Source organism: Lissotriton helveticus, chromosome 9, assembly GCF_964261635.1.
Source record: "Lissotriton helveticus chromosome 9, aLisHel1.1, whole genome shotgun sequence".
NCBI lineage: Eukaryota > Metazoa > Chordata > Amphibia > Caudata > Salamandridae > Lissotriton > Lissotriton helveticus.
In genome coordinates, this window is record NC_136070.1 from 379565766 (window position 1) to 379591592 (window position 25827).

Here is a 25827-nt window from a genome sequence, read left to right on the forward strand (position 1 = left end):
ATGGAGGCTGAAGTGTTCTAGGAGGGTGCTCTGTGTCTGTATGTTGGTTGTGAGGAGGTCAAAAATATTGTCTATGAATTCCTTTTTTTTGTCTACTTGTAGATGAGGTGGAAGGTGGACATCTGTGTTTCAGCGATGGGAAGGAAAATGAAGAGCTTCATGGATCTGACTTCTATTTGCCTAGAGTGCAAGGCCATGTGGGATTATGGGAAAATGGTGAGTCCCTTATCTTGTGTGTGGTCTGTACGCTGAATGGTACAGCCTGCCGGCACGAGGGCATCTGGAATGTGTCAGGAGATGGAGGTGAGCCATCTTTAGTGCATCAATGTTGTGAAGTGTGAAAAGATCTACGATGTCAGGACGAGCATGGAGTACTGCAGAGCAGGTGTTAAGGAGCACAAGGTGGAGGGTGTGTCTTGTTTGTGAGTGTGTGGGGCTGTAGCGAAAAATTAGATATGGATGCGATTGAATCTGTGTATAGAGCGAGTGTGGGAAGGGTATTTGTGCATTCTCGGTGTGTGTGTGTTTGTGTGGATGTTTGGCTAGTTAGCGTGAATGTAGAATGAGGCAGATAGTGGCGAGTAATCTAGTAGTTGCTAATTAGTGTCACTATAGAATGGTTCTGGGCCAATGTACTACCTGCACCAAACAGGCACAAACAGGCCTTTGTCTGCTCTTAGCTAAGGATGTCCTGGCATTAGGATATCCTAGTGGAAGGTTTAAGAGAGTGGTGGATTGCAGATATTTGTTTGCTGTGGCTCTATCTTCAATTGGCTGGGGCACACCTGGCAGGTTTTCATTTTTTAAACCACGGGGATGTCACTCCTATGCACTCCCATCCAAACGGAAGTTCATGTGGCACCGTAATTTTGGTACCTGAGTGTCTTTATTGTAACCATCCTTTACTTGAATTGTTGTAAAGACAGCATGTTCCAATGTGCTGCGCGGCACTTTTTTCAAGATTAAACTATGAAGTGCTCAACATGTCAAATTGTGAAATATTCAGTTTTGCTGCCTATTTTTTGCATAAACGTTTCCAAGCATTTTTCTATTTTTATTTCTTTCCTTCTGACAGTGTTGTAATCCTTCACAATTACATAGAAGGAAGGTCCTACCGCTTGCTTTGATCACAGCTAGATTAGGAAAAAGTTGCACTATTGTACTTTTGAACTGCCATTTGCATATACCAACTTGTGCAAAATTACATTTACACCAACCACGACATTTGCCCTGAAGGCAGCTGCAAAAGCAGCATTTATGAACTGGGCAGTCGGTAAAAATTTTGTTTTTTCCCAGTGGTCAGAACCGGGAAATCCTGCTGCAAATGCAGGTGCCAGTTTTACATAACCTGCCTCAGGTGTCTGAAAACCAATGGTGTCCATGTCTGGAGCAGCCTTTAGACAGACCAATTGAAAAACAGCAATTGAAGGGCATGCGTAGTCCCCATAGTCAACCATCAATTGACTCACGTAGAATATTCAAATTAGGCCTAAGGAAAAGGGCGAGCCTAAAACCTTATGGCTTTGGCAAACATACAATTCTTCAATTGAGGGCCAGGGAGGGGGCGGGAGCGGCAAGGGTGAGGGTGAGGCACACACGATCTCATTTCTACGTTTTGAACAACTCCGTATCTCTCACTTGACGTCAAAGACGTTGCACAGAATAAATGAGCACACGCCAAAAGAGGGGAAATCCGTAGAGATAACAGATTTTTGCATGCAAGACCTTCCCTTGCATAAATTTTGCCCTGCCCGTGCAGAAAAAAGTCATTTCTCTTGTGCGAATTGGTCCCAAAGCACTTCCCTCCAGTCCTTTGTCACCTATTTATCAAATCTGCTACCTTCCACATGGGGACAAAGTCCTATTTTTAGACAAATTTGTAAAAAAAAAATAAAGCACGCCTCGTTCTCCTGTCCCATCGCCGTGAAAGTGATGTGTAATCATTTTCTTTGGGGGTTCCATTCGCTCCGGAGCGGAGGGGAGGTGGTGTGTGTTTGTGTGTGAAGGGCGCTGGTCTGCGGATCTTAACGGTGAACCAATCCACCCTCCGCATATTCGATAATGCAAGCTCAGAGTGAGTCTGGCACGTAAAATGGGAGGCGAATTAGCGCGACTGTCGTAAAAAAATGGTGTAGAATATTTTTTTCCCCCGGAGAAGTTTTGCAAATTCCTCTTTTTTGCCTATCACCAAAGAGGCAGTTTGACGGTTGACTTTTTTTTTTTACCCAAGCCCTGCAACGTTTTCCTGCTGTAGGAAAGATAATTTCCAGTACAAAATTAGAGGAAATCCTTCTGATCTAACCCCCATAAAATGGTAAATGGTATATACTTTTTTCTGCAAGTTTATCTTTAGCTGAGATTAATTTTCTGTGCATTAATGAAGAAGAACGGTAACTGTTTTCTCCAAAGTATGTTATGCAGAACCATCTGGGGTTCATTAAGGCTGCAAGCAGAATACATTTTTGCAAAACTGAATATTTTCCCCCAAATGTGCAAAGATGAAACCTTTATATTACGGGAAAATGACCATATAACTTTACGAAGGTTGCAAAAATATCTTTATGGTTTTACACACTGTATATTACTGAGTGTTGTACACTGTATAATTGTTGCCCGAGCCTAAACAAAGGAGTCTATGTTAAATGTGCGTTGTGTTATCCTAACATTTATTGTGAAACCTGATATAACAAATCAATTACAAAGTTCGAGGACATTTTGGTGAACTGTGGTGTTTAATTTAGAGTTGTTCCCTTTTTGGAGATTCTTTACGCTTTTAAATGAGCCAGGTCCGCTTTTTTTGGAGCACATTTACAAATGATTAGGCAGAGCACCAGTCGGAGGTACACACGGGTGGACAGAGTCCCCCCACTTTTTTCAGAGGGTGGATGCTGTCCACCCTTCCAAGAAGTTGGGCCCCACTCAAAAAGATGCTGAATTTGTCCTGCTGTAATTTCCCAACACCAGGACACGTTCAGCAGCGCCTGCATGTTGTTATTTGCTTTCGATCTGCAACAACGTGCAGGCGGAGACGGGGCTCTCTTATTTCTGACTCCTGCTGGGCCCATACCAAAGGCAGAATCTCAGGGGTCATCAGGCCTCCTTTTGTTGTACGGCCAGGTAAGGCCCAGTCCCCCTTTCCCTAGACTTCCAACTTGGGTGATGGCCCCCTGTCCCGGTGCCCACGTTGCTCACCGCCCATCTTCCCCCAAGGCAAACAACTCCATTAACACAAAGACTTTGGATTAGGGGTTGTAAACCCCGGCCGTTTTTATTATAAATAAATATATTTACATTATATACACAATATGCAGAAAGTCCAGTCCGTTACATTGATAGGTATAGTATGTCTTGTTGGCCAACGTTAACATGTTTCTAATACATAGACATTCCTATCCTAAGCTAAACATTCAACAACAAATAACATTATCTTTCTGCGTATCACTGTTTGAGCCTACAGCAAGGTCAATGACTGGCCCCCAGATCCTGATCAAGTTATGCCCGCACTCCTATTGGAGTGCCCATGCGCAAGGGGCCCCGTTCAATGGGAGGCTACCTCCTCCCTGAGCAGCCCCTACGCCCAGATTATCTCCATATGGGGCCCATGAAGTTATGCGCAGCTTACTTGCGCCCTTGAGCACATGCGGGGTGTCCAACCAGCCTACCGGAAAATGTAACTCTCCTCCCCCGCACCCTTTCAGCCCACCGGCTGTAACTGCCCCTGGAGTTCTATGAGAGACCAGTTGTCCCTCCCCCTCAGGAGTCCCCATTTCACAATGGTGCCGCCCGCTAAGGAACTTAAATTTAAGCTCACCAATCATGACCGTACTGCTGACCAAGGAATAGCATCTATAAATAAAACAATTAAAATTATATGATGAATACATGAAGAACCTGTAAGAAAAACATATTATCTGTCATAGGAAAAAAACAACACAACATTGCTCATCAACTTCTGCTTTATGGGATGGTGGGTGGGTGAAATTGATGGGACCTCCTCGCGAGGTCCACGTCCCAAAATGCAATCAGCTGTGAGGGGTGTTGAGGAAAGAGGGCGTCCTCACCGCTCCCCAGCCTTTTATAAGTCTTTTCGTGCTGGAAGCCGGTTCTGACCAGTTTCCCAATGTTGGTCCGATGCGCGACCGGAAGCGACTCAGACCGCTTCCGGGTTGCGCGCCCGAACTGCCAATCAGGAAGGGAGGTGAGGCGCCGCGTCACTCATGTGTGCTGCACACTCCCGCATCCCTGTTGACTTTGCGGGGGGCCGGCACGACAGCCATAGGTTCGGCGTGTCGGATGCCGTACCTTGCCTTAGTATATGGCCAGGTGCGGCAGAGTCCCCCTCTTCCCTAGACTCCCACCCTGGGTTAAGTCCCCCTTTCCCGGTGCCCACGTTGCTCACCACCCATCTTCCCCCAAGGCAAGCAACTTCATTAACACAAAGACTTTAGATTAGGGGGCCATAAACCCGGCCATATTTATTATAAATCGATACGCAAACCTTAATATATTTACATTATATACACAATACACAAAAAGTCCAGTCCGTAACATTGATAGGTACAGTACGTCTTGTTGGCTAACCTTAACATGATTAGAATATATAGACATTCCTATCCTAAGCGAAACATTCAACAACGAATAACATTATCTTTCTGCGTATCCCTGTTTGAGCCTACTGCAAGGTCAATGACTGGCCACCGGATCCTGATCAAGCTATGCCCGCACTCCTACCAGAGTGTCCATGCGCAAGGGGCCCCGTTCACCAGGAGGATAACTCCTACACCCAGAAGACTATCTCCCTAATGGGCCCTTGCAGTTATGCGCAGTTATGGAGTCTTCTGGCTGGCAGCAGTCAGGAGCCTCACACCTGATGCAAATGCAGCAGAGGGGAAACAAAGGATCACACTTTGTTCAAGCTCTGTTTAGTAGATATGCATTCACTGTAAGAACTTCGGGTTTGTTGATCTTTCCCAGTATTTACACATAATAAATAGCATTTATATAGCGCTTACTACCCCTGAGGAGGCGTTGTAATAATTTAAATATCACTATTTCTTTTAAAGCAATATTGCTATAGAAAGCTTAACGCTGACAAAAGGTAACATTGTTTTATGTGTAGCGTACAAAAGTGTGAATCTTCTGCCTAAATCAGGAGGGTTTGCAAGTATACTTGAAATGTGCTCAAATTTACTCATCATACACCTGCTAAACATATATGTGAGGGATTAAGATCTGTTGTCACAACTTGTGATGCCATTTCCTGTTTCTCAAAGGTTTTTAATATGTTTTTCAATATGTTTTTTAAATGTGTTTTTAACTTCATGTATTGATGTAAATCTCAGAATTTCTAAATTCTTAATGAATTATAATAAATGTTGAATTTACCTTTGAAGTGTGAGCTCTTTATCTCTGTGTAATAAGCGGTTGCTTTTTGGGTTCAGACTTACGGCCTCTTTTTAACGGATGTATACGGTTGAGTGATTCAGCGACATATTTGGAGCGATATATTTCTTTGTGTGTATGTGGTGATCCAAGAGAGCTCCTTCTTCTTTTCTTGAATTGAATAGACTGCCTTGCTATTCGGCAACCCGAACATTTAACAACATAGGCAGCAGGATCCTAAGGAAACTTTGGGCACCTGCACTCACTCTTTTGCAAATTTGCACATGGTCATAGCGAATTCAATAGCAAATATGATGACGTGTTTGGGTCTTGCTGGACCTCATCATTGTGATACATCTAGAGTCTGCACTCAAGCCTTTAATTCTGCACCTCGCTGTGATACAATATTTCCTCTGGATCTAGTAGTATTTGTAAGCTAGTTCACTTAGTTAACACGTACATTGAATTGTTTTTTAACACACTAAATGGAAGCATTTAATCAGGCCCTCCAGTATTTCATGATTTCGCGATTCACCAAATTACCGCAAAATCGGCGAAGGAGCACGATGGCCGCAATATTTCCAATTATGGCCACTAAAAATGGTCTCCCGGCAGATAGCAAACAAAATGGGAATTCCTATTGGCTGTACCCACATATGTTGTGTGTTCAGTGGTGTTTGCTTGTTGAAACATCGCCTCGTCAATGTCAGCTGTTTTAGTGACATTTGCGCTCCCAAATGTTTGCCTTTTGAGGCATTTCAGAGATAAGCCGTTGTTGGTAGTTTAAGTGACATGTGCATTTAAAAATGTTTGGGAACCATCTGCGAGCTTCGTCGAAACCAAACCACATCTCTATGGTCTGGGGTGTCTCTCACATCGCCATGATTAGGGCGTCTCTCACGTCTCCATGGTAATGGGTGCCTCGCACGTCTCCATGGTCTGGGGTGTCTCTGGAGTCTCCTTGTGCAATTGTGCTTGGCTTAACCTATGCTCCAGAATGTTACCACAAAGGAGAATATAGCAAAAAAATCCACTGTCAGATACTTTATACATGCCTATTTCAAAGTTAAATACTCTGCTAAATCAGTTTACATTGACTTAAGGCTGAAAAGGAATTATTAAGAGTAAAATAAAGTGCTGAATAATGTCATAAAATTTCTATTTTTGTGCTGCTAAATTTCCAATTTTGTGCTGCACAATTTGCAACTCTATGCCGCAATATCCAAGGGGGTCTGATTAGTGTAGAATATGGACCATCAGGAGAAAGCCACTGAGCTGTTAGATGTCCTTGCACGTCCAGCCTAGACCTCTGATGGTGTCGCTGAAAGGTACTGAGCTAGCTATAAAATCAAACAAAATATTTATCCTAAAGTTAATTTTTTTCCCTGCTATACTACTACAAATTGGTTAACCAAACACAATGCTATAAATTATATTTGGGGAAGTTGAATATAAACAATTGCTCCACCCCCCTATTATTTTTTTTAACTTTTTTTTGAAATAATGGTAACTCAAGCATGGTCGAAAGAGGGCTGGGACTTTCCAAACACATGAGGAGATGTACAACCTCCTCAAAAAAGTAACACACATTGTGCCAAGGTCAAGTGGTACTCAGCCAATTGTCAGTTGGTGGTGAAAATAGCTTCGGAGTTGGCAAGGTCAAAGGTGGTCAAGAAATCACAGGGTCCAAGCATGAACTTACATGTTAAAGTTTTATGATGCTAGAGGGCGCTCTAACAGCTAAACAGTTCTCTTGGTGCATAGAGAACTGCTTCAGAAACAGTGTGCAATGATTAAACTTTTTGAGTGAATGGGTGGGGCGCCTTGCCTATCATGTAGGAAACTGTCTCTTCCAAAAGGCAATTTGATCCGGGGCCTACCTTGTGCACAGTGAAAGACCATTAGATTGACGTGGGATGGGGCGACAGAGGCTTGTCCATCTGAGTATTCTGAATCTCTAAGATACAAAGAAAAAGGGATGCCGAAGAGCTGTTCCTAACTGGTGTATACATTGTTACCTTATCCTTCAGGAATCTTGACTGCTTACGCTCAGTATTTAAGTATTATGAAATCCGTTGCATGCTCTACAAATTCCTGTAAAACACTCAAGGTTCTGGGAAAAAAATGCCCAAAAATAAATGACTGCTAGTTAGTATCTTAGCATATATGGTTTAACAAGGGTGACCCCATAATTTTAGAGAACCTGAGGTGTATACTATATTTAGAAAAACAATGGTTCGCTAGGTTTTTTATTCTCTGTAATAAAAATAGAAGTGCTCGCTTCTCATGATAGAAGACTAAGACTAGGTCTCTTTATACGATATCAGGGCATACAGTGAAAACAAAACGTTCTTTTTTTGTAACTCATTTATTAATTGCATTATTACAGTCTTATTCCCGTTTATTCATACAGAAAAGATCCATTGCTCATTGTGATCCGGTCCCGCTTCCACCCCCACCAGGACTACAAGCCCCTCGTGACTCACCGGTAACCAGGGGGCCAAACACCAGCCCTTGCTGTCAAGTCCCCGTGTCTCACGACCATGCCAGAACGGTACCTGTGACCCAAAGTATCCCGCCCCTCTTTCCCTTACAGGAACCAATCACCGGCCGCCGCCAACAGGAAGCACTTGGTATCGACCCCGGATGTCCCGCCCCTACAACAGCGACAGCACCAGTGAAAAGCACACCCATCGGCCAGGACGCGTTCGGAGCATCGTGGCAGGATTCTCAGGCAGGCGGAGAGGACGGCGGAGGAGAGAAACCCGAAGAAGACGTATGGTCGGAAGATTGGTGGAGTCCCTGAGGAGGTGGCTGAAGAGCGGCCGTAGTCCACTGGAGGGCTACGGCGGACCGCGTGAGTACCTAGTACCCCTTTCTGAGCACTCTAGGCGCTCAGTGTACATAGTGTAAAGTCTCTCTTCTTTAGGCACGGAGCACGGTAAAAACCCTCTCACTATATTAATTGTAAAGCACCCTCACGGCATTGTCTCTCTCCCCTCACGCACCCTTCGGACACCCTTCCTATTCCCTTCCCCCTCCTTCGCCCTCTCTCCTCCCTTTTCCGCACTTCTCTTCGTTTCTCGGTCCCCCACAAATCCGGTGTTGGTGTCAGGAGACTCGCTGTCTCGAAGTACTGGTCTAACGGTCCCTTCTTTCTCTTATTGCCCTCCGAGGTACCTCCCCGACGACTTACCCGACCCGAAGGCCAACCAGACGGGATCCAGACAAAGAAAGAAGGACCGGACCGAGACCCTCCCGACGGAAGGACAAGACCCGACTCCCCTCCCCGGAGCCATACTTCCAGTTGTTATCGGACATTTTGTGTGCTTTAATAAACCAGCATAGCCCATTACATTGCCTGCTATTTCAGCCCGCGACAACCGCCCCTTCACACTCATGCTTGTGGTAAAAAATAAAAAGTGCAGTGAAAAAATATAACAAATAAAAACAAAGTGCATCACAATTAAAAAGATATACGACTCCCTTTGGTTATTTTTACACAATGTAAGGGGTCTCTATAAGTCTGTTGTCAATGACGTTTCAAACTTGTTTAATGTACGGTCAACATCAGGACATGAGCAAGAGCGCTCGGTTTCTAAGAATAGAAAAAAGCAAAAGTAAGACTTCAGAACCTGTCTATAAGGTATGAGTTTAGGGAAATACTACAGACAACAGAAGGGTACTTCAATGGGGTCAGTTTTTACTCCAAATGTTGCCATACTTTTTTGTAGATTCCATTGAGAAACAGTACATCCTGAATGCATGCAATCCTTTTCTTCAAAAATACATACTTGGAAAAGGTATATAGATGCTGTTTTTATGATTTGGTCTGGTAATGTTCAAGAACTTACATTTTTCTGTGAGTGGCTTAGTCTATTCCAACCTGATCTTAAATTCACCCATCAGCACAGTAACATCACCATTGATGACCTGGATGTGAAAATCAAAGAAGCTAACAGATTACTCTTCACCACATTGTTCTGTAAAACAACTGAGAGGAACATGTTATTGCAATACTCCAATTCACACCCACAGGCCCTCAAAGATGTAATCTCTTATGGCCAATTTTCTCGCATATGAAGATATTGTAAATTGAAGGTGTATTTCTTAAGGGAATCTGAGACCCTCTCTAGCAAACCCATGGAAAGGGAGTATCCCAGATACCTAATAAAACACTCCCTCAAACGAGCTTGGAACACACTTAAGGAAGTACTCCTGCAACAGACAAATAGAATACCACTCAACAGAATTATGTGTGTCACCACATTCTGTCCTGTCACAAACAAATTGACTAAAAGTATTGGACAGAATACCGGGAGACTTGTTTAAAAATGAGCAGAGAGTGTGGGCCCCATATTTATTATTACTCTTCAATGCAATATTGCATGGCCTTACAGCGCCGCCCACCTGGGTAGGCAAGGAGATTGTCCCTATTTATAAAAAAGGATCCCCAATTGAGCCCGCGAACTATAGGCCAATCAGCCTTATTGATGTTACACAGAACATTTATGGGAGGGTATTATTAGGTAGGTTGCAGGACTGGATGGAAGACCATGAGGTACTAACTCCGTTGCAAGCAGGTTTTAGAGCTAAAATCTCAAATGTAGAGCAATTGTTAAGGCTCCAGTTAATTTACTGGAAGCATGTAATTTTGGAAGGTGGGAGCTTGTATCTTCCCTTCGTGGATTTGTAATCTGCATTTGATATGGTGGACGTGACCAGCTGTGGAGTATACTGCTGGACATGGGGGTTCCACCATATCTTTGCTTCCAACTTAAATGCCTCCACGATGGCACATATGCCAGAGTAAGGTATGGCAAGAATGCCCAATTAACAGCGCCCTTCCCTGTGGGAAAGGGGGTAAGGCAAGGGTGCGTTTAAGCGCCGACCCTCTTTTCTCTCTTCCTAAAAGGTCTAATTGAAGATCTACTAGCCATAAAGGATCTGGATTCCCCTAGAATATCAACACGTAAATTTCCCGCACTAATGTTTGCGGATGACACCCTGCTCCTTTCAAAGTCACCAATGGGGATGCAGCGGGTGCTAAAGGAATTCAGTCAGTTTTGTAAAAAGAGGAACCTCGTAGCTAACATCAATAAAACTAAATATATGGTCTTCAATGCCAACTCTACTAATTGCCCACATCCAGTGATGGATGATAGGCCTCTTGAGCAGGTTCATATTTTTGACTACTTGGGCCTATCGTTAAATGATAAGATGGGATGGGGCCCTAAAATTAACAAGGCCAATTTGAAGCTAGTTCAGGCAATAGGGGGAATATTGAAAGTTCAGAAGAGCTGTGTTTTGAAGATCATAAGCCCAAGATTAGAAATTTATAAAGTACAAGCCAGGTCGGCTTCCCTATATGGAGCCGAACTTTGGGGCCATAGCTCATCCAATGCCCTAACACTCACTGAAAACAAGTTCATCAGACATATTTTGGCTTTGCGAATAAATACACCCCTAGTACTGCTATGGATGGATTTGGATATCCTCCCAATGGTGGACTTAATCTCGACGCGACCGTTGCTTTATTGGCGATGGCTGTGGAGTACACCCGAGCTGAGACACTACAGGGAGGAACTAAAAGTGGTAATACTATTACTGGGGGCTGTGGGTAGTATACCTTGACTGTCTTTCGGCAGGGACTCTTTTTGTGCTATGGGCAGGGAGGACCTATGGACTACCCCCGAAGAATCGTGTGTAATTTCCCAAAAAATCTTAGCTAAAACAGGGAAAGACTACAAACTGACTAGTCTAATTCAGGCAGTCAAAACCACGAGTCTAACATATGGGTTCTTGGATTTTAAGTCACATTACCAATTTGAGCGGGTGCCAGATTCAATACAGCCTCCTCTAGCAAGGAAGTTGTTTCTGCAATTTAGATATGGGACGCTCCCGCTCTTTACAGTAACCTATAAGTGGGCGGGCGCTTCCCACTGTCTCTGTCCTGGATGCCTGGTGGAGGAGGAAACAGTGATTCACACATTGCTCTTCTGCCCGGCATACAAACAGTCCAGGTCTAAATGGATTATTCAACTATGTAGAAATCTGGGCATCAGGAACTATCATGAATTTTTTAGGATCCTCAAAACTGACACAAACCCACTCTATGTTGTTGCCGTTACAACATTTCTCCTTGCTATGTGGCTAAAATGAAGGCATTTGTTAAAGAACAGCACCTAACTATTTGTGTCTTTGCCTCTGTGTGAGAGACAGAGTGCCCTACAGCTGCTACCCTTACTGTCAATGGACATCTAAAAGTTTTAGGATCTTTTATTAATGTTTTTATATGTTTTTACTTTTAAATTATATTTTTTAATGCAGCTTTTAATCTTGCTTCCCTAATTATTGTGGCCCAATTATCACTACACTTGTACATACCAGTTCTTATATTGAAATTGTATCTTTTGTTACTGCTATGGATTATATTTTACTGTATTGTAAATTCTAATGTGCTTTTATGGCTGTAATAGCCGCAATAAAGTTTTTTGATGATGATGATGATGACTAAAAGTATTCAAAAACACTGGACTGTCCTCTCCATGACCAATTTGGCCTTAGATACACCACTTTTTGCATAATTTAAAATGTAGGATGTAGCATTAAGGGCCATCTTGTGAGTGCACATAAGTCAAGACTGAGAGATAACACTATCCATCCCCTCCTATGCCTTCCCCATGTTTTGGGGCACTGTAAATGTGGGTCCTGCACAGAGTGCAATCAGACTGTGAACACAAAAACCGTTGACCATGACAACATTCACCATACTCTCATTTTCTTTTCAAGTTGTAATTCAAACAATTTTGTCTATTGTATTCACTGCCCCAGCAGTTTGATCTATATTGAGAAAACCACCCAAAAAGTGAAACCCAAGATCTACCAACAAAGAAGCAGGATCCGGTTCAAAACAACCACAGCACCTCTAGTGGAACATTTAATTGAAAAAGGTCACAATGAAAAGGACCTAACCTGGCAAGTGGTCAACATGATGATACCACAATCCAGAGGAGGCAATAACCAAAATCTACTGTACTGCCTTAAACATAAATGGATTTTTAAATGTGACTCAGTTTCAAAAGGTCTGAATACACAGGAGGAATAGAATAGTATCCTGTAAATACTCCTTCCAACTAGTTTTGTCATAAAACATTCCCTACTCTGATAAGATGTGAACAATATCCTTGCAATAAGCCTTTCCGTAAACAAGGAGTTCCATATCTGCTCCTCTACAATGGAGCTTTATCAATAATGATATTCCTGTGTAAATAGATCCTTTGTAAAAGAAGTTCTGTAGCACAACTGATTTTTCCTGTTCCTCATGACGCATTCAATAGTTTGTGTGAAATTTGAATTCTGTAGAATCACCTGTAATAATGCAAATATGCAATATGTACGTATTTTATGCTATTTTCTGTTATTCAGCCTCAGCAGGCCTTCTTCTCCTGCATAGGCACTCATTTCCAATTCCTCGCCTTTAGTGCAAGCATGTGCGTGTCACTTCCTAACCGAGTTTGGTGCTCTAGTGGTTATTGCAACATAACCAAAAACACACACACTCTCAGCTACGCTTCAATAATCCTAGAGCCAGTGCCTCCCCACCTGACACTACCCATCGGTGTGGGACAGGACAGGTTTTCCTGCCTGATATCTGGGCCAGACTTACCCAGGTAAACACTAATTGCTTTTTAACGCTTGATCACATCCTCCCCATTACCCTACATTAATCTTCAAATTAATTTGTTTTAGAGCACGCAAATTGTGATTGCGGACCCTTCGAGTCCATGTGACAAGGTCGCCTATCCAAGCCACAGCCCCCTTACATACTTGCCTGCTCTGATTAATTGCAGGGCCAGACTGGGAACCAAAACCGGCCCTTGCAAGGTGCTCGGCCGCCCCTCCCCCCCACCCCGGGGGGAGGCTTTGGGTGCGACCGAGCGCTTTGCCGGGGCCGGTTTTCGGCCAATTTTGTTACAGGGCCGACCCTGTAACAAAAATGCCCCCCAGCGGTACAAAACCGCCCACCACCCTTGCAGCACACCAGGGGATAGCCCGGTGCCCGCTACGGCCAGTCCGGCCCTGATTAATTGGGGTAAGCTGCAGTACCTTTCTGCTTGGTGACCAGCCTCCTTTACAACCAGCTAATATCTAACTTATTTTTTCTAGACAACGCAGTTTATTGGCTGGCACCTTCTGACTCCCTGCGGCACTCAAAATAATAGGAGCTCACCCTTGCTTCACTGTTGGTAACCGGTGTTATTTACTGCTATATTGCCACTTTTTCAGGGCTGTTTTTCTATTGATAACTCCTGTCTCCTTTGTTGCCACTGAGCTTTTGTAGTCATTAAGACACCAGGCCCCCCCTGTTTCCTTGATGTTTTCATTTGGAATTTCTGCACAACTCTAGGCGACGGCAGTTCGAGGGCCTTTGGTAAGAAATGTTTAAATTAATACACCTGCCAAAAACATAGTGGATAACCTTTAAATGTATTTTTCTCTCTAGGATTTCATCTTTGGAACCATATCCCCTTCGGATCAAGATAGCTGCACTAGGGTCCGTCCTCATCCCGGCTGGCGCTAAAGTCCTGCCTCAAATTTGTCGCCCTTTATGGAGCAGAGTTAATTCAATTCACTTGCCCATAAGATGATTATCCACAGACTAAGTGGAAAAAAATTGATTTTCTCTTAATTGAACTTTTTCCCTTACCTATATTATTTTCTTTTCATTTTAGGACTTTATGGCCACCATACCCGTGTTCCTGTAAATCCTAGAGGACCACATTGACTGATACCAGGCAAGTGATGTTAACAAATTTAATTCATACCTTATAAACAGGTTTCCTGTATGAATTTTTATTTTTGCTTCTTTGTATTCTTTGATACAGAGTGCTCTTGCTCACGTCCTGATGATGACCGTACATTAAACAAGGTCAAAACATCAGAGACAACAGAATTATATAGACCCGTTACATTGTCTAAAAATAACCAAAAGGAGTCATATGTCTTTTTAATTGTGATACATTTTGTTTTTATTTCTTCTATTTTTTCACTGCACTTTTCTTCACCACAAGCATGAGCACTGGATCTTTTCTGTATGAATAAAGGTGAATTAAGACTGCAATGATGCAATTAATAAATTAGTTGCAAAATAAGAACCCATCTTCATTGTATGCATTGGTATTGTATAAATAGATATGATCTCAGTCTTTTACTATGAGAAGCGGGCACTTCTATGTTTATTAGTGAGATTAAAAACCTAGTGAACCACTGTATTTCTAAATATAGGCCACAATCTTAAAGCATGAAAAATTACACTGTGAAATTTGCTTCTAATGGATCCTCCGAAGGAACAGTCCTGAAAGGTGGTTCTGCAATCAGCAAACTAAAGATTTCTGTTTGTGCTTTTGCATGGCAAGAATGTTGTTGACAGATGATGACAAGCCATGTGCTGATTGCTAAACCACACATTTACTTCAGAGTAGTATTGAAGTGCATCTGAGAGTGGCAGTAATGTTAGCTAGCTTTCACCATGGTTGATACTCTGTGTTCCTAGTCACTCTATTTTCCATTCAGATTCTTTTGCACACTTTTTCTCTGTCTTTGAATTGAGGCAGATATTCAATAACTCTAGGTAATTTTTAAAAGTCTGTAGAAATGTTACTAAATTACCAACATTTATGAAAGTGTATGGAATGAAGACATCTGTGTTCCACAATACAGACTTTACCCCCACCTGAAGGATGTGCCCTTGGTGAATCATTGGCTGTTGCACGACTAATCACTGACAATGTTTTAGCTTCCTCTGGACAGAGGACATTTTAAACACGCAGCACACTGTGGATGCCATGATTTTAGTGCATGTATACACTGGACTTGTAAAAGCAAAGAGATGTTAATGTTTAATATATGATCCTAGAACCTGCTGAAGTTTTCCATAGACAAAGGAAAAAAACTTCTGGGCAGTCAATGAATGTGGCAAAATTGCAATTGAAGGACAATAATTAAGGAATCCTTTGGCCATTACTTTAAGTTGCAATGTCTGTGGTCAAGTCATTATTTTTGTAGTTACTTTTCTTTTTCTATTGAATCATGTGAAAATTCAAATTTCAGAGGGGCAGTTGTTTGGGCAACTTGAATAATAATAATAATAATCCACATTTGTAAAGCGCACAATCACCCGTTCGGGTCTCTAGGCGCTGGGGGCCGTCGAGAAGATTAAGCAAGCTATTGGGCTAACCTGCCGCTGGGCTAACCTGCCGCCGGAGCCGGGGATCGAACCGTGATCCCCAGATTCCAGCGTCAGTCGCCCTGGCCGCGGCGCCACACCTCTTCCTTGAAGTGCCTGTTACTCCAGTTTTTCTATTGTGGGGATCACAATGGGACGTCAGCATTCATAATTGTGATTCTCTTCCTGTTATCTATTCAACACATTTGATTTTGGAAAGTTGTGTATTGTCTTAAGACTGTCACAACACAGGCCAGGTGACCACTCCACAAACCTTGTCAGCCGGATACAGCAGGAGCGATGGATGATCCTTGATTACCCTTTCCTCATGTGTGGAACAACCTGCAAGTATTTATAGAATCACTCCACATGCAACTCAACCCCAGGGGAAAGGGAAACAAGCATTGGCATAGCCAATAGGTCTCGCCTTTGGGACCTAATAAGTGTTTAGTTATCCAGCACAATATCCTTGGTGAAACAACATTAACTGTTCCATGACGAAACACTTATAAGGTCCCAAAGGCGAGTCCTATTGGCTATGCCAATGCTTGTTTTGCTTTGGTATGTCATAGCACACTGATATCTCACCTACTGTTGCTTTATCATATGATATTTGGCAGGCATCAAGTAGAAGGCAGATACTACACGTTGGTGTTGGTAAACATCACTTACAACGAAACTTCTACAACGCACTACCATTACAACGCGGTCATTACAACGCAAACTATTACAACGCATTGCGCTGGGGGGCGCTCTAGGATAGGGAATACGTTTAATTTACTATCCAACACCTTCCTTAGTGTCCACGGGGACTGGAGTTGGAATAGTAAATTAAACTATTCACTATCCAGCACCCAAAAGCGCTATGCGTTGTAATGGTATGTGATGTAAAAACCGCGTTGTAAAGGCAGGCGTTGTAATAGCCTGCGTTGTAACGTCATACATCCGTTGGTGTTCTGCATTCTTTTACCATACTGGTCATGCATGAATTCCAGTAGTAAAATATTCTGGTCTGTGTTTTAGTTTCATACTTTTTAGGCAACTTAAATCCTTCTATTTTGCACATGCCCTCCTTGCGAGTTACTGATTTGATCTGGCCTGGCTTTCAGTGCTGCTGCATTTATTGCGAAATTTCTAGGTGCAGGAAGATGTTCTGTTCTTTAACATAATCCTCAAAACTATTTAGTTATACACATTACTTAAAATGTATTTTTTTTTTACTTGCCACGTGCACTCCCAGTTTTTCCTTTTAGCAGCGTTTCCTTAACTGTTGCTATTTTAGTACGGTCTGACTCAATGGCACTACAATTGACAACTTCGCTTTGCTTCAAAAACAGATGCCTTCTGGAAGCAGGCGCCAAAAAGGGCAAATGTGTTCACTTCTCCCAAGGTGCATTGCTTGTGTGTTGCAGTGCACAGAGCAATGCATCAGAGCCTTCTGAATGTGTCTATCTATAGGAATGTGCACTAGAAGGGCATTCTTCAGGTAAATCCTAGGCCGGAGTGCACATTCTCCACTGCACCATGACGCAAACCTTTACGTCGCACAAGGCAGCCTGTTAGTGCACTAGCACACGGGGGACACCAGAAGGAGGCCTATCTCTAGCTGTGGTGTTGTGTTGTTTTTCCCTTTTACACAACACACCGCAGTAAATTTTGACAAGTCCTTGTAAATCCAGGTTGTGCTCTGTTGGCTGAGTGGAAAATGTTGAAACCTAGGTAGCTTGGTTGAAATCCTGGCTTCCCCATTCCCATGAAAGTGTGTGATCCTGTTCAATTTACTTTGCGTTTCAGTTCCCCTCTGCACAAGTAGCCCACATTCCAAGGAAAGGGAGAGTTTGTAGCAGAAAAAAATATAACATTTTACTTGGACTGACTTTGAAATCCATTGATGTCAGGAGTCATTTGTAGGTAGAATGTTAAAAAGCAAAGAACTACAGATAGTTTTTTTTTGTTTTTTTAAAGAAAAAGTGTAAATGCCTTCCAAAATGGAGCAGTTTCCTATGTGTACAGTTTAGGTGCTGAATGCAGGCAATGGAAAGCGTGTGTGCAGTACAAGAACCATTAGGTGAAAATATAGTGCATATTTGTGGGGTTGATGTAGCTCAGAGAGCGAGGGAGTCAATCAATCAATCAAAAATAGCTTTATTCGATTGTTAAATAGCAATCATAAAAGCATACAATTAAAATTACCACATTTCATTACATATTATAAAATCACCATATTATAAAAAGAAGCATATTAAAAACATATACAACAATTCATTAATAGCTCGTTTCCACTTAGATCAACATCACTATACATAAAGTGCAACTACATAACCATGGTTTTTCTCCAGTATACCACTTTTTTCAGAAAGACTGTGATTATTGAAACGTCTCTTTCATTATCCAAATATTGTAAACATAGCATGGCTGGACGACATTGGCGCAGTCCCATATGTTACAAAAAAGGCACCAAAATCCTGCGCCTGACGGTAGCATAAAATTTACAAAATAAAATAACATGTATGGTGGTTTGGGGAGACACATCATCACAAGGGCAAGGCTGGAGGTCTCACGACCAGTCATTAATGGCTGGAAAACTAACTAATCTATGAAAGATCACCAGCCTAAAACGAGTTAATAAAAATCTGTCATAATTGCCAGGAACAAAGTTCAAATAGGGTTGAGTATTAAAAGTGGTTAATAACAATTGGTGTTGCAGGACAGTTGGTTTTAAGATCTCTGTTGACATTCTTAAAGTATCGAACTTAGTCAGGCCCTCTTTCCTCAGTTCTTTTCTAGTTACTGCTGAGATAGTAAGAGGGTTTGAGGAAAAACTCTGGTTTACCGAGATCCTTACAAAAGTTATACACATATCTCAACCAGGGGATCCTGATTACTCCTTCCAGTTTCAAAAAAGCTGACAGAATGTCCCTATTCAGCTGTGTTTCTTCTTTTGTCCATAGCCTGTGGTACACAGACATAATATCGACTCCAAAATATCGTTTGGACATAATATCGACTCCAAAATATCGTTTGGAGAAAATATCGACAGGACAGAATATCGACAGCCAAAATATCGTTTTTAAGGTAAGTGAAGTAATATCGTTTTTAAGGTAAGTGAAATAATATCGTTTTTATTTTTAGGGTTCAGGGTCAGTTTTGGGTTTTTGGGTAAAGGGGTATTTTTAAGGTTCAGGGTCAGTTTTGAGTTTTTGGGTAAAGGGGTATTTTTAGGGTTCAGGGTCAGTTTTGGGTTTTTGGGTAAAGGGGTATTTTAAGGGTTCAGGGTCAGTTTTCAGTTTTTGGGCAAAGGGGTATTTTTAGGGCTCAGGGTCAGTTTTCAGTTTTTGGGTAAAGGGGTATTTTTAGGGTTCAGGGTCAGTTTTTGGGTAAAGGGGTATTTTTAGGGTTCAGGGTCAGTTTTCAGTTTTTGGGTAAAGGGGTATTTTTAGGGTTCAGGGTCAGTTTTCAGTTTTTGGGTATTATTTTATTATATTTTATTACTATATATATATGTTTAATAAATATGAAATAAAAAAATATTTATTTAACTTTCATTAATTATTTAATTATTATAAGTTAATTTAAGTAATTTTAAGTATATTTTAGTAATTAATTATTAATATTAATTTAATGTAACACTGTTTTTAGTAAATACGATATTTTTTACAACTATGTTTTTGTAAACAATATTTTTAACTCGATATTTTTGTACTTACCTGTTTGTAGATAGAAACTCGATATTTTGACTGTTGATATTTTCTCAACGATATTTTTGATGGTCGATATTCTGTCCGTCGATATTCTTTCAGTGATCCATAGCCTGTGCCATAATAGCACAGGGTCAAGCTTAATTAAGTCAGATATGAATGGAAGGCCTAATTCTGCGTGGCAGATATACCCTGAGGTACTGTTTGGAACAGCTAAAATATATTTTAAAAAAGAGTTTCCGACTACCTGAATGGGTGTAGAGTCAGCAAAACCCCATACCCCACTCCCATAAGTAGCAGCAGATACACATTTTGCCTTATAGATTTTAATTAACTCAACGGGAGGTCTTTTACCCAATTTTTTGGCAAAAGTAATGAGGGCAGGAGTAGAACGTAACATCGCCAATTTCTTCGCTGCTACAGCTTGAACCCAAGACTCATTCTGTGCAAACAATATTCCTAAATAGGAAAATTGTTTGGTTGCCTCAAGCTTCTGTCCTGCAATAAAAACAACCCTATTAACCTTAAAACCCTTGCCACAGCGCATAATGAATGTTTTAGAAGAGTTCACCCTTAGTCCAAGATCTTTCATGAAAAGGGTGAAACTATCCACCACGCGCTTTAGACCACCTTGGGTACGAGACATTAACACAGCATCGTCTGCGTACAAAAGGGCCGGGATTGGGCGGCCTGAAACATACGGGGAATCTAAACTATCTTTCCACAAGGCTGCCTCAAGACCATTTATATACAGATTAAAAAGGAATGGGGCCAGAACACATCCCTGTCTAAAGTGAGGGAGTCAAGATGGACGGTGTCCCAGTGTCCTATGAATGTCCTTGAATCAACTCTTTGGAGCCCTGCTCAGCCTTTCATCTTTCCAGTGCAGGCTACATGAGTACAGCTGAGCTCTGTACTTATGGGGGAGTAGAGAGGGCATATTGAGTGGCGGCAAAAGTGAAAGCGTTTCCCTTGGGGGAGCGAGCAGCTCCAGGAGTGATAATTGCTAAAACATGGCGCTAAAGCTCACTCCCACAAGGGAATCGTCAAACTTGCAGGCTTTGCCATTGAAAGCAAGGCCATCCGTGCAAGTTTTTGGCCTCAAAAGGGAATCAATTAGAAAAGGTATTTTTCCTAAGCAGCGCATGCGTGCTGCGTAGGCGAGACCTAAAAAGGATAAAGAAACAATAAAGGTGCAGCTCCAAGAACATCAATGGAGTACTGTAGAGGAGTTGAAGACCTCACTCCTACACTAGCCCCGTGTTCCCTGCAAGTGAGACAAAACACAAAAAGCATAAGACACCTCCCATACACCTACCATAGACATATATATCTGCCGTATGTGTATGCACTTACTGCTAATGCTGCTGTGAAGGTCAATCACAAAAAGCAAAAATAAAGCAATCAAAACAAAACATGGCTTCTATGAAGTTTCTACGCTTAACGTCCTATAATCCAATTCAATTTTCCAATTCAAGTTTTATTGATATATGATATGGAACTCGATTGAGATCCACATAAAACATGACATAAAAAGCACCAAGTACAAATACATAAAATCTGTAAAATACACTCTATTGACTCAGAGAACAAGTAAAAGGTTCATGTCCATTAATATAAATCTAAGAAACATTTAAAGAAATTAAAAATTCTATAACAGAACATTTCATTTGGGGAGGTTATGAATAGCTTCTACTAAAGAAACTTCCTATAATCCATACAGTTTCAGGCCTATTCTTCAATAGGGGTAAGAGTAAAGTACTTCGCTTAGGGCAGGCAGTCTTTTGGACTCCACATAAAGAGGCTCCAGGCTCCACAAAGAGATGACCAGCAACAGGCGTGCAATTAGTGCGTGTGACATGATTTAACATCCAATACAACCAAAATTAAAAGAAAAGAAACCTGGAAACAGAAACCTTATGCCAACACGGGTCCCCGTAGGATACTGCTGCATGTACTATCGCTCCAGCGCGGTAAAAAACAAAATATGGCCTGGCTCGGGGGAACTACATTCCTGTATTCCAGTTTGGGTGAAGCAACAAGGCTCAAAGAGAGTTTGTGTTGTGCTGCAACAAAATGTGCTTCAGCGCGGCTGAATCAAAGAAACGTTCCGCTGGAAAAGCGCGGATCCCAGCGCGGCTCAGAATAGCGCTGCCGCACAAGGAAAACGTAGGCAGCTGAACCCATCTCTCTCACCGTCCTCCTCAACGGACAAACAGCGGCCAGGGCGTAGAGGAGACGGGTTATGCGTAACTTCAGATAGGAGCTTGGTAGTTGGGCTCAAAACCCTTCCATAACTTACGGCAGAAAATCAGGTGACAAGCACCGAGTCGAGTGTGGGAGGGGAATAAATAGAGATGCAGGGCAAGCAGGTTACGCCCTAGGCATTATGGGAGATAAAGTTCCAGAATGTGCCACTGCATTACCCTCTCATGCACACAATGGTGCTTGCTACTTTGATTTTCCATCCAACCTACGCCCATACGTAACAAAGACTGACAGAACTTGCTGAAAAGACATCTTGCACTTACAGTGCACAGTCTCTTTATAGACCTCACCCAATGATCCTATAAATTATTGTAACTGAAACAACTCTCTCCTGCATATCATTTAAAACCTTGGAGACACCATCATCATTATCACCCTCCACTTCTTCAATCAGTGTGTTCATCACATTTTTTTTAATCCCACTCTTTGTAAATTTGGTTGAGGCTGTACATGTTCTTCCTACCTTCGTGGTACTTGGTTAACTCAAGCACCAGGCCTTACTATCCTTACTATCTGGACTCTTTTTCTTCTGCAGAACCAAACTATTAAAGATCAGGCACACATTTCTGATTTTTTTTAGCATAGCAGCAGACACTGTATATGGCTGCCAACCTAATTTCATGAAGCATAGAGTGCTAGATAAATGTACAGTTGGTCTCTCCTAATTAGAAATATTTTGTTTCGGGTCCAGATAACCCAGATAATGTCATGCCATCTCGTGTTATTCATCTAATAAACACATTTTTAGTGTTTCGTTCAACCATCATCGAAACGTGGAATGCTGTTCCTCCCGCGTTCTTAATTGTACAGAAGCCAATGACTAATTAAATCGAGGGAAATTAAGATCCCGAAAAATGCTTCCGCATGCCATATTTTTCAGCCGGCTTTTTCTTTTTTTTTTTACCTGATAAGTCTGAGAGCAGCCCTTACACGACTGGAATTACCTACACTTCACTTTTCTTCACCGATCGCTGCTCCTGGGGACCCTAGACCGCGTCTTCCTGCGCCCGAAGTCATTGTAATTTAGGGACAATTTGTCACTGTCACCCGCAACATGTCACTCCACTCGAGACGGATTTGACTTAGGCCGGCGCAAGGCGTGACAAGCAGATGAGAGGGGTTTGTAATCGGAATTGAAATAAGAGACAGCCAGGCAGGCTAATTTCTTTCCAGCATAATTCTGACATCCGACAGAGACAGAAATCTAGAACCTAAAGGTAACTTGCTCACAGATAGCCACTTGCTCACAGATAGCCCATTCTTTGTTTTGTTTGAGGAATCGCCAGACAACGGAAAATGCTTTCCTTTTTGGAGGATTAAGTGGCGTATTTACTAAAGGTGTGCACCTTCGCGCGAGTGGTGCAAAGCGACGCAAAGTATTGGTCAATGTAATAACTATTATAAAAGCCTGTGGATGTAACATACATTTGCGCAGCGCCGCGCAAGCCCTAGCTTAACCCTTAATAAACCTATTGCTAGGTCTTGCATCCTGATTGTATATTCCGTCAATTAAATACATGAAGATCAGAGAACGTAACTATTACTCAGTCTGTAAGTATGATGCATGTTAAGAATTCAGAGAAATAGCGTTTTTTAGAGAAATTCGGTTTTCAACGTACTTCTTATTATGAAGCGGCCGCCATCGCGCTAAAATGTATTTAAAAACATTTCCAACCAGATTGTAATACGTATTTTCAATCAATTAAAAACTTCGGCGTAAGAATCTTCAAGTTTCTTAAACTGCCGTCGAGTGGGTTGAGTAGTACTCTGTTTAAAAACGTTCTTTTTGTGCTAATGTTCTTTAAGATCACATTTAAAATAGCTGTCTAGAGAAGGGGATCCCGTACATGAAGAGAGTACAGGTTATTTTCTTAAAATATTGTCTTCTTTCCGTCCGAAGAAGAAACATTTTATAGCAGTGGGAAGTCCATTATTAGCGTCAGTAAGTATCCGGGGAAAGGCGATTTTCTCGGTACTTCTAGTCCTGCAGAAATGCAATAAGGCATCTCTCTGGACAGTTGAACCAAAGTGGACCCAATGGTTCTACACTTACCCAGGTAAGTTATTTTAGAGTGTTCCTGTAGGGTTATTCGGAATGATCCATTTGAAATCCACCTTGGACAAACTCATAAGCTAAACTCAGTGGCGTTTGCAAGTTAAGAATTTTCCACAAGGGTTATTATACTAGACACGAAACAAAAATATTTTCAGGATTCCTTTTTGTATGTAATATATTTTTAGTTTTTCATCGTATTCTACTTTCAGATGTAACATTTGTATGTTGAGATCTGTAGGCCACTTCTGGTGAGGGGACTGCAAGGAGTTGACACATCAATTGTTGAACTGAGTGCTGTGATCTCTGCACTGGAAAAAATTACTGTAACCTTAATTTAAAACAAATAGGAAACAATATAGGCTTTTTTAAATCAAGTAGGCTGTGCAATATGTGTAAAGGAAATAAAGCACAATTAAGCTAGGGTTTAGTTTGCTTTTATTTGTATATTAGGACACTGTATAAGACAACCATTGGCAAAGCTAATGGAGCTGACATTGGGTGTCATCAATTTGTGTTTTTCAATGCTTGTTTATTATTACCAATTTAAAACCAAAATCTATTTTGGGCCGCTAAAAGAACTCTTTGCCACAGTAGTCCCTGGCACTAAAGTAAAGAACTTTGAGGGTGGAGGTGCTCCTTGTGAAAGAGCAGAATGCTATCACTCATAGGGAAGATAGCTAATGGTTGAAGTGGGCTGTACATTGCCCAGTGCTGTAGTGGGTGAAAGCTAAATGTGAATGGTGAATGACACAACAACAGACCAATGTGTGTGTGTGTGTGTGTGTGTGTATATATATATATATATATATATATATATATATATATATATATATATATATATATATATATATATTCACTGAAAAACCATAGGTTTCAGGGACGTTATAGTTAGTTGGACAATTATAGTTACTTCAGCTACCTATTAGTTCGCGCCCCCGCAATGCACTGCTGATGACGTCACATATTACATCCTTCATGACATGGTCAGTGACATCTCAAATGACATCACGATGACATCATCCAGTGACTGTGTTTTTATTTAAAGTTTAAATATGTATTATATATGCCAAGGTGTATTGTAGGATGAGTGGGTGTATAAGTGTCTGCATAGAGGATTTAGTAGGAGCGTGACTGACTGTTTAAGTGAGTGATTACATGTGTCTTACTGAATGCATGGTTAGTGTCTAAACTGTGAATTTCTGTTTCAGTCTGTTGTTGTATAAACTGCTGCATGGGTTGGTCAGTAGCTACATGAGTGTCTATATGGGCTATCGATTGGTTGCTTGAGTATTTGTATGGGTGCCTGGGTTTGTGAGTGGAAGGTGTGTGAGTCTGTGCACAGATGTTTGAGTGGTTGATTCACTGTGTGTATGGGTTCAAAGTGCATGTGGAAACAGCTGTGTGGGTGGGTGAGTGTGTATATGGGTGTGCTGGTGAGTGAATGTATGTCTCAAAGGTACATGTCCAAGTAACTACATATGTAAAAGGCAGTGTATGTGAAAGTCGTAGTATTAAATGACTATACGTAAGAGTCAGTGATTGTGAGAGTGGCTGTATGGATGATTGTGTACTTGTATCAGTGATTGTAGAAGAGAGTAAGTATGCATTTGTTTCTGTATGAATAAGTGATGTGGTGTGTGTATAACTGTATAGGTGAGTAATTGTAAGTGTGATTGGTTTTATGCATGTCTCACTAGGTGCGTGAGTAACTCTGGATGAGTGGTGGTGTGTGAGTGTCTGTATAGGTGTATGAGTGCTTATGATAGTGTTGTATTGATGAGTGACTACCTGTGTGTGTGATTGTATGGATGAATGAGTGGATGTGTGTGTAGGCCTAGGAATCAGTGAGTGCGTATCTAGTAACTGGTATTGGTGTATCGATGGTTTCAAAATAGTAGTCTGTATTTTACAGTGGGTGTATCAAAGGTTATATTAGAGTGTGAGGAGGTGGGTTAGATTTTCACTTGGATGATGTCATCAGTGATGTCATTTGAGATGTCATCAGTGATGTCACTGACCATGTCATGAATGATGTAGTATGTGACGTCATCTGTAGTGCATTGCGGGGGCGCGAGTTATAGTTAGCTGAACTAACTATAACAGGGGAATTTCTATGGTTTTGTACAAGAGAAATGTCCAACTAACTATAACGTCCCTGAAACCTATAGTTTTTTTAGTGAATTTCTAAGGATTTT